Here is a 10819-nt window from a genome sequence, read left to right as displayed (position 1 = left end):
CCTGTGGCCCCGCCTGCCGAAGGCCTACTGGGAAAAAAGCAATCATCACTACACAAAATGCATTGGGGTCCACGTGTTCTAGGTTGAGGATCCTGCTTGGTCCTCATCTTGATGCCTGCAGGTTCTGGAAGTCTCCCTATGCTGACCTGAGGCCACTTCCTTAATCCAAGGAGAGATCCTCAGGAGACACTGGGAGAGCAAGTGAGGGGATTCCATCCACTCACCTTTTCCTGCACTTCCCAAGGCTGACAGAAGGTGCATGGTGGGGTTCAGTCCTGTGTGTTTGGTGAGGGGTGTTTTTTGAGTCCCTGACTCATGGCAGGGCGTTAAACCCTCCCTCTGCTGACCTGAGTGTAGCCCGCTAAGACCAAGGCCTTCTCCTCCCTGAGACCAATGAATCCGGTATAAAACAGGGAGCCTCAGCTTACAGTCCTGCTCATGCTCTCTGGGGTGACAGCAGAGGCAGGGCAGCTTTCTCTTGGGCCCCCATCTGCCTTTGCCTGTTAGGAGAACTATCGAGGTTACCCTCAATCTTCCCACAGTGTTGTCACATAGACTCTTGGTAGATTCTTGGACCACTGAGTCTGTTGGCCAGATGGGGGTCCTTGTTTTGTCCTGAGTGGTGCTCTGAAAGAAAGGTCCTCGCTTCCCTGAGATGCCAAGAGAGAAGTGAGGAGCCAGCACATCTGATGACCATTGGGTGGGGTGTCACTAGGGGCTGACAATGGATGACATTAGGGGCTGTCCCTGCTTGTTCTTGAGTGGTGGGTTCTAAGGTCTTCCTGGGGGTTACTCATCTTTTCCCCTGATGGAGCCTGCCCTTCCCCAACCCACAACACCCTGACGTGAGCGGACATCTCCCCTTACCACCAAGACCTCATCTTCCTGAGTTTTCCCCAACTTCCTGCCCACAGTGCAAGTGAGAGTGCCCCTTAGGGCCACCCTCGATCAGGTTCTCCCAGAGCTAATAACTGAAGTTAACCAGACTCTGTGGGGTTCCTTCTTTCTGGGCCAGGAGTACCCGCAGTCATCAGTACTCAATTCTGCACACCTTGGGTCCTGCATACCCTCTGGCCCCGTCCCTCTGTTGAACAGGTGTGGCTCCCTCTGCTGACCCGTGAGTGACACTGGGATCACGGTTCTCACCTTCCTGAGACCTCCCATCCCCAACCATGTGGCAGAAATGAGAGCATGCCACATGTTACCCATGCCTGAGGCCTCCCAGGACTGAGAACGGAAGTCAGGCTCCACAAGTTCCCTTTTTCTTTGGGCTGTGTAGGTACTTTGTTACCTTCAGTCTTCAGCAGACTTCTACCCTTTGACTTCGGGCAGGCCCTGGATTCCTCCCTGTGCTGACCACTGTGGCTCCCTCTGCTGAGCTGAGGATGCCCTTCAGACCAAGGTTGCCACCTCCCTGAGACCCAGGAGGCAGAAGGATGGGGGCACTACACAGACACCCCTGCATGGAATTCCCAATGCTGACAGAAGGAGCAGGTGTCATGGGGGTTTTCCCTGTCTGGGTGTCCTCCTGGTATTCATATTTACTCCACGAGAAGCCATGGCCCTTTCCTTCCTGCTGAGCCGTGGATGTGTCTTGTATACCAAGGCCACCATCTCCCTGAGGCCCCCCAGCCAAGGAGTGGGGGACCATGTCCCTTCCCCACAGTCTTACCCCGGGTGCCCCGGTCTGAGAGCAGGGGCAGGTTTCCTGGGTCAGCAATGGGAGGTCTGCTGAGTCCTCCGTCAGGGCTCTGGGGCGCTTCCCTCCGGTGACTTGAGAGTCCACTCCTCAGACCACAGCCGTCTCCTTTCTGACACCCTAAAAACGCAGCAAGGATGCACCCTGTGAGGCCACAGAGCCTGGGACTGCCCAGGGCTGAGGTCTCCTCTGATCTGGAGTCCGAGATCCCCTGAGTCCTCCCTCTTCCTCTTCTCTTTGACTCCTGGCAGGGCTGGGCACCACCCCTCCGCTGACTTCAGTCTCAGTCTCTGGGATTCCTGAGGCCAAATGTGGAGGCGCCTCAGTCTCAGACAGGGGTAGGGTGGGCCCCCTGTTCTGGGGTTCTTGGTCCCCTCAGGCCTCCCTCATCTCCCAGCATGGCCGGGGCCCCTCCCTCTGCTCCTCTGAAGCCATGTTCGTGATACCAAGCCCCTTCCCAGCATCGGTCCCAGATGTGGATGTCAGAATCAGCGTTTCAGGCCACCATGCCCGGGCGCCATGCCGAGGGCTTCCCGGAGTTGACAGCAGGGGCAGAGATGCGCTCTGTGGGGCCTCAGCCCTCCCTCAGGGTCCTGATCTTGATGCCTGGCAGAGCCTGGGCCCTGCCCTCTCCTAACCAGCCCTGCCCTGGCCTCACCAAGCTCTCACTCCAGAGACCCGGGGGCTTAAGGGGCCGGGTGGCCCAGCGTGAGAATTCCGCCCCCCACGACCCCTGGTGGTCCAGGGCTGGCAGCAGGGGTGGCGCTAGATTACTTAGGGTCCTCTATCTGGGGCGGGGGGCGTCCTCAGCCCTCACTCAGCGTCTCACCTGCCCCCTCACAGAGCCTGGGCCCGCTGCCCTCCGCCGATCTCAAGGCGGTCTGTCAGAAGCAGAGTCTGGCTTGTCTGTCACCCGTGCGGCTGCGTCAGTGGCGTCACAACCGACCATCATCCGGGGCTTCTCTGGGTTGACAGCAGGGGCGGAACCGGATTCCAGCGGGGAATGGAAGGCTCTGCCAGACCTCACTCACCTTGAGGCCTGGCAGAGCCTGGAACCCCGCCCTCTGTGGATGGTGTCTGCTCCCCTCAGACCAAGGCCCTCACTCGACTCCCCTGAGATGGCAGTAGGGGAAGGGAGTGGTCGGGGTACAAGGCTGCCGGGGTCTTTCAGGGATGACAGGAGGGTCAGAGCTGAATTCTGCAGCCCCTCTATGTGGTGTGGGTGGGCTCTAAGTCTCCACTCAGGAGGATCCTCCTCCCGACTCCTGGTTCTTTTAGGAGACGCTCTGTTTCTGTCACCTCGGAGCATTTGCACAGCTGCATCATCCCTTGCATAGAACGGCTGCGGGTCCCGGGCTAGACGCTCCCTGCAGGGTTGTAGCACCCACGATTGTAGTGACCTCTGGGAGAAGAGGCACGCCTTCCCACCGTGGGTCTTCCTCAGCCAGAAGTGGCCTTGCAAACCTTTTGTACTAAAGGATTTATTTTCACACTGAAGAGGCTGAGGAGCTGCAAGAAATCTGCGGAGGTCCTGAGTTTTGAAGTTATCTAACATTTCATAGTCCGCTTTAGTGATTTGCATATTTTAATCCTTATTTAATCCTCATTCCTATAGTAAGAAACCAATTTTACATCTGTGCCAATTGTATATGTGCATTATGGATGGTATATGCAGATCATATTTACGTTTGTATGCATAAACGTGCATATGTATGTATGTATGCTTACATCATTTATGTATAACTATATGTACTCATATGTATATATCTTTACATATATTTATACACATATGTATGTAGACTATATGTACTTATTTCATCAAACAACATCTACTCATACTGTGTGTGATTCACTCATACCATTCTATTTCTCTCTCATTATATCTATTTGGTTAAAATAGTGATATACTGGAAGGCCAGTCCTTACCTACTCTTTGTTTCTAGTTGTTATCAGAACAACTCTGGAGCCACAGGCTCTCAATCAATCCAATTTTTCTGGGGTCCTGATATTACCCCGGGGCTACTGGCATCGTGTTATGAGGTGCAGACCCCGATTGTACGTGGATGTGAGGTGGTCTTTTAAAAATTTTCCTGCAACTCACCCTGTCATCTGCAGTGGCTGCAGATCTCGACTTCCTTGCCTCTCCACCCACCTGAAACACAAGTACCCGTTCAACACAGTCTTCAATGTTCCCCAGGGTTTTCTCTGTTTTGTTGTTTAGACTTTGTTGCTGATATTGTTCTTTTATTTCTCTTTTTCCCTTCTATGCTTTTCCAGAGTTGATTTTGGGCGTAGAGCACAGCAGCCTGGGCTTTATTGTCATACGTTTTCCCCACCCCCGATTCCCCTGAACCCTGACCACGACAGATATTTTTACTGTCTTTATAGTCTGGCCTTTCTAGAATGTCAAATAAATAGAGTGGTTTATAATCAGCTATATGACTCTGAGGAGCACTCTTAAATATAGGTTTCTAAGAACCTTAGAGATTGTGCCATTGGAATAGAGAGAAAAACTTTCAGGACTCTTACAGAGAGAGCTGATGTATTCAAGAGGATTGGTGATCCAATATCAAGCAGAACAGAAGTGAATTGCATGGATTGAACTAAGAGAAGACTGAAATAAGCGTTTACGAATTTTTACTTGAAACGTGATGATTTTGTTCGTTTTGTTTTTCAAAGTCTAGAAAACGTGCTCTTCTTTCAATCTCTTTATAGGTTTTAAAAATTGAGTAAAGTATATTGTTGTGAGCAAGATTTAAAACACAACTTCTTTCTCTCATCCTAATTTGTCCAAGTTTTGGAAACCAGTTTGTGAGTATTCTTAGTTTATGGCAATATACTTATTTGCCTAAGTTGAATAAGAATCTTTTCTGTTGTAACGTAGCATAATTGGAGACACTAGTTATTCAAACAAGGCTTTGACTGAAATACCATTTTTTAGATTGCCTTGAGAAAATGAGGCTGACCTATAGAGCAAATAGAAGCCCCTTGGAAAAACTGACCTCATGCCTTGTCCTTTACAGAATCTTAGCCTGTGGTAAGTAAATAATGTTACGTTCTGATAGGCTGGGAACCTCAAGTTTTCTTGGGACCCCAGAAAGAGAGGAATTAACTCAATTCACACAGGTATCTGCAAGCACAGATAAGTCCTTGGCTGACCTTGAGGCTTTTAAAAAGTTCTAATCTTAGGTTCCTAATGAGAAAGGTTCCAGCAAAGCCAATTTCAAAAAAGAGAGAGAACCTATATGGCAAATGATTATTCTTGCTTCATGTTATGCAAATAATCAAGCCAAGTGTAATAGGACTACAATTTATCTTACAAATAAATCAGTCCCTCTGTGATTTTGTCTTTAATAAAATTGAGGAATTCAAAAGAAAAATTACGTTACAAAATGAACTATACTGTACCTGTTATTAGATTCTATTCTCGCCTAATGTTTTTCAATTATTAGTATCTTCTGCAGTTTGAACTGAATTCTAAAATTTTTCCTATATATAAGTCTATAAAATAAAGTTTCCAATTTATTTTGCTTCTTTTTCCCCCATTTCCCCATTTTTGTTGATTTGAAATTGTTAAAAATGAAGCTGTGCTTTTCTTAATGCCCTGTGAACTGGAGCTAGACAACTTCAACTTCAGGAGAAAGCAGCAGCAACCTATTGATATACATAAGCTGCTTTCATTCCTATCGACTAATATATGGATTTCACAGTAATATGTCCTATATGAGTTTTCTAGGGTTTTTCTCCATTTTGTTTTTTTGTGGTTTTCTTTCTCTCTTCCTATCCCTATTTTTCCTTCGTAAGATGTGTGACTTCACAACCTGTTAAAAATGAGCTTTCCTAACAATGTGGGGCCTATTTTTCTAGGAATAAACTGTCCTAGCCATGAGTGATCAGACAAAACAGAAAATCAGAAACTCATTTTCTTTGTAAATGCTGATATGGTTTGATTCTGGTCCCCACCCAACTCTCATCTTGAAGTATAATCCCCAGGTGACGAGGGAGGGACCTGATAGGAGGTGATTGGGTCATGGGGGCAGTTTCCCCCATGCTGTTCTCATGATACTGACTGAGTTCTCCTGATCTGCTGGTTTAACATCTGATGGTTTGGCAGTTCCCCCCTTGTGCTCTCTCTCTCTACTGCCACCGTGTAAGACGTGACTTGCTCCCCCTTCACTTTCTGCCATGATTGTGTTTCCCGTGGACTCCCCAGCCATGCGGAACTGTGAGTCAACTAAACCTCTTTTGTTTATAAATTATCCAGTCTCAGGTAGTTTTTTATAGCAGTGTGAAAATGACTAATACAAACGCTTTATCTGAAAGATTTTCAAAAGAAGAGAGGGAGAAATGTGAAAGAAACATAAAAATGTGGGACCCTAGTTCAGTATGCCAGGAGAAGGAAATGAATCTGAATGCTGAGTCGTGTAATAAGCTGCCTTTCCTTTTGCTCTCAAGCAGAAAGCTACAGATAAAAGGTTAAATACATCCACAGGTAGCTGCTCTAGGTTCACTGTATCTGATGTAAAGTGCCAATTTACTGTGGGAGAGAGGAACACACAACTGATTATCCCCCTACCTGCTCCTACTCCCCTTGCAACATGTGCAATCACCAATGTGACCATACCCACCCTCTGACTCCTCCAGCCTGCTTTTCTCTGTTAAATATTGAAGCCCTCAAAATCATCTCTGGAGAAAGGCACAGACCTACCTTCTGGGCATGCCCTTAACATGGGTAAAATACACGTCCAAACTGATAGAGAGCTGTCTCAGATACTTTTTAGTTTTCAGATGAAATTCAGGGAAACAAACCAAACGCATCAGATTCCCAAGATACACGTCTTTTCAAGAACGTACCTCTACTAGTCAATAGGATATCTACCAAAAGAAATATAATAATGAAAAAATAAACTGAGGACTCTTTTCTCACCATCACGAAGAATCTTAAGATTTAAAAAAATTAGACTAGTGAAGAGAAGGTTACACCAAGGAATAACTTTAATCTCTCCCTTTCATTTTATATTTCTTTTGGTTCAGCTTATGCAAGATTTTGTATCCATGAAAGACTTTAAGTTTATTGAATAAAAAGTATTAATGATTTAAAGCAATTAAAGCAAATTAAATTGCTAATGGGGCATCATTTGTTGAGTAACACAAGTTTTTCTGTATTCGTAATTGATATACACTTAATTTTTAAAAAGACACCATTTGAATAAGGTCACCACAAAGCAAATTTGCATACCACCGTTAATTGGAGAAAAACATAAGAAGACATTTTATGTGATCTGTACAGATGTGCTCTTTCGTCGATTGTAAAAAAAATGCAGTGCTTTTAGAAGGTAAAGCTATTGAGTTTACAGAAGTACAAAACAACAAAGCACTTTAAGCAAAACTCTTCGTTTTTCAGAAAAAGGTATGGCTTCCCATTTTCTACTTTTGCCAAAGATTTTAATTCTTTCCAGTGGAACCTAAACCTCCTGAACGCCTTTCAGTTTCATCCAGAGCTTAAACTTGTTTACGGATAAAAAAAAATCCGTTTACCAAAAACTTGTGCAATTTGATCACTTTTTTGACTTCAAACCTTTCTTTACGAAAATTAAGCAGGACGGCACCAACGTTTCTTCTATGATGTTCATTTATGACACCACCTCGTGTATCTATAAAGTGTTTGGCAGGTAGGCCAGACCACTGACGCACTCATCCATAGCAGCCAGCAGGAAGAGCTGCCTGAACGTTCATTTTCACAAGAGCTTACTCCGTAGATGGTACTGTATAATCATAGGCACTATACAGGTTATACTCTGCGGTCAGCCAAAACCCCTGGTTCAGGGCCATGGCATACTTGGAGAGCAGGCAAAGCACAGCTGCATGCTGCCCTCCTCAGCTAGTCAGTCCTGTCTGCTGGGGGAGAAATGGAAGTGTCTTTTCAGAGCAAGGCATGGCAGAGCAAAAGGAGAGGAGAGGAGACAGCCCAGAGAACAAGAGAGTACAGGATGAGCCAACGTTCGCTTTGATAAAAGGACAATTAGCGCCTGTGTCTCCATTCTGGTTTGGTCTGTTCTGCTGGGGCCAGGGGACAGACCTTGGTCCAAAACAATCACCTCCCATGAATTCACTTAACACAAACAACCAAATTTTGTAAATGGGCAAAAGATATCAATAGACACTTGCCCTAAGTGGACATAGGCATGACTGATAAACACAGGAAAAATTATTGTTCATCACATCTATTAGAGAAATGAGCATGGAACCAAAAAGAGGTAGCATAACACATATTTGAAAACGAATGAAGATATTTCATAAAAGATATTATTAAGTGCCAGCAAGGATGAAGGCCAACTTAAAACCTGATATGTTGACAGTGGGAATTACGAAATGCTCCAACCAATGTGGAAAATGATTTTGAAATTCCTTTTGTTTTCTAGCTTTACAATCTTTACTGCATTCATGTAAAAATTTTTTAATTATTATTATTACTTTTGGTTCTTTGTTTCTTCCCAACTTTTATTTTTGGTTCAGGGGATACACGCGCAGGTTTGTTGCATGGGTATGTATTGCGTGTCACAGCGGTTTGGTGTACTGATTATTTATCAATCGGGTAATAATCATAGTGTCAGATATGTAGTTTTAAATTGTCACCCTACTCCTACCTTCCACCCTTCACTTTAGTCGTTTCCCGTGTCTATTTTCCCCTCCTGTGTTTTCATGTATGCTCAGTGTGTGGCTCCTACTTGTAAGTGAGAACATGCAGTGTTTGGTTCTCTGTTCCTGTATTAATTTGCTTAGAATAATGGCAATAGCTTAGAATTTGTTTAGAATCATCCTTTCACTCCTTGAGGAAGTCTTGGTTGTTGATTTTGAATAAGTGCTTATATGTATTTGTGCACACAATTTTGTCTATGTGAACCTAAATTTCCAATTCATGCAAAATCTAGGTGTAAGATTGCTGAGTCTAATGTTAGTTCTATGTTTCGCTACATAGGAAACAATCAAAAGGCCCTATCTTGCAATATAACCATTTTCTACTTTCCCAGGAATGAACGAGAATTTCACATCCTCCCCAGGATTTGGTATTTTCAGGGTTTTGAAGGTTATTCATTGAGTTAGGTGTGTAGAGAAATTGTACTGCTCTTTATATTTGCATACTCACTGAACAATTATGATGATTATCATTCTTATATTTAGTGTTTCAGTCACAGAAGAATCCATTTTCCATGTAATTCTGCTTCCTGGTATTGAGGAAGAGTATTAGAATCCTAGAGTTGGGTGCTAGGCAGGCTCATGGTTCCTTGGGGGTTGTTGCTTCTAGCTGTGTCATTTACAGAAGAAAGAAATATATGTGTGTTTATTAACCTGCCTATAAGTGTTTATGTGTGCACCCTGTGCATATATATTACAGGTTGAACATGAGTTCTTCCTGATGTCTGTGACACTACTGTAATACCACAAGGAGCTTCTATCCCCTTCCTTTGTTTATCTATAAGTACCTACTTCAACAGTGAGAAATCTACCTCCACCATGCTTCATCTATGTAATTAGTCGGTCTATGGGTGTAGATGGATAGATAGATAGATAGATGATAGATAGATAGATAGTCATAGAGAGATAGATAGATACATAGATAGATAGATAGATAATTAGTCTCTTGTCACATTGCTGTAAAGAAGCACCCAAGATTGGGTAATTTATGAAGAAAAGAGGTTTAGTTGAATCACATTTCTGCTTCTGTACAGGAAGCATGGTGGCAAAAGCCTCAAGTAACTTACAATCATGACACAAGGTGAAAGGGAAGCAGGCACAGCTACATTTGGAGGAGAAGAGAGAGAGAGAGAGAGAGAGAGAGAGAGAGAGAGAGAGAGAGAAGGAGGGGATAGTTTCACACTTTTTAACAACAGATCTTGTGAGAACTCACTCAACTCCTTGAGAACAGCAAGGAGGAAGTCCACCGCCATGATCCAATCACCTCCCACCAGGCCACCCTCCAACATTGAGAATTAGAATTCAACATGTGATTTGAGTGGGGACGCAGAGCCAAACCATATCGTTCCACCCCGGCCCCTCCCAAATCTCATGTCCTTCCTCACATTTCAAAAAATAGTTAAGTCTTCCCAACAGTCCCCCAAAGTCTTAACTCACTCCAATATTAACGCAAAAGTCCAAGTCTAAGGTCTCATCGGACACAAGGCAAGTTACTTCTGCCTATGAGCCTGTAACATGAAAAAGACATTAGTTCCTTCCAAGATACAATGAAGGTATAGGCATTGAGTAAGTACTCCAGTTCCAAATGGGAGAAATTGGCCAAAACAAAAGGGCTACAGATAACTTTGAATTCTAGCAGGGCAGTCATTCAATCTTAAAGCTCCAAAACTAGTCTCCATTGACTTTATGTCTAACAATCAGACCACATGATTGAATGCATGGGCTCCCAAGATCTTGGGCATCACTGCCTCTTTGGTTCTGCAGGGAACAGCCCCTCAGCAGTCTTTATGGGCTGGCATTGAGTGCACGCAGTTTTTCCAGGCACAGTTTTCACAGCTTTGTTTTCTTAGTATTTCTTTTTAAGCATTCTCTGTAGATTTTGGACACTTCATATTGTTTAGTTTTTTTTTTTTTTTTTTAACTTATTTATTTTACTTTAGGTGCATACTATATCTGGCATTTCTCCCCATGTTATCCCTCCCCACCCTCCCTTCCCTCCCCACCCCCCATTGTCTCTCCCCTACCCCCCCAACTGTCCCCTGTGTGTGATGCTCCTCTCCCTGAGTCCACGTGTTCTCGTTGTTCAACACCCACCTATGAGTGAGAACATACGGTGCTTGGCTTTCTCTTCTTGGGTCATTTTGCTGAGAATGATGGTTTCCAGATTCATCCAAGTCCCTACAAAGGACACGAACTCATAGGTTTTTATGGCTGTGTAGTATTCCATGGTGTATATGTACCACATTTTCTTTGTCCAGTCTATCACTGATGGGCATTTGGGTTGGTTCCAGGTCTTTGCTATTGTACACAGGGCTGCAATGAACACATTGTTTAGTTTTAAGCCTTCCCTAAAGACTTTAGATATGAGTCCTCTATCAGATGAATGCTTTGCAAATACTTTCTCAATGCCTGCAGCTTCTCTTC

This window comes from Sapajus apella, unplaced genomic scaffold, assembly GCF_009761245.1.
Source record: "Sapajus apella isolate SASKATOON/1434 unplaced genomic scaffold, GSC_monkey_1.0 scaffold142, whole genome shotgun sequence".
NCBI lineage: Eukaryota > Metazoa > Chordata > Mammalia > Primates > Cebidae > Sapajus > Sapajus apella.
Note: the sequence above shows the minus strand (reverse complement) of the source record.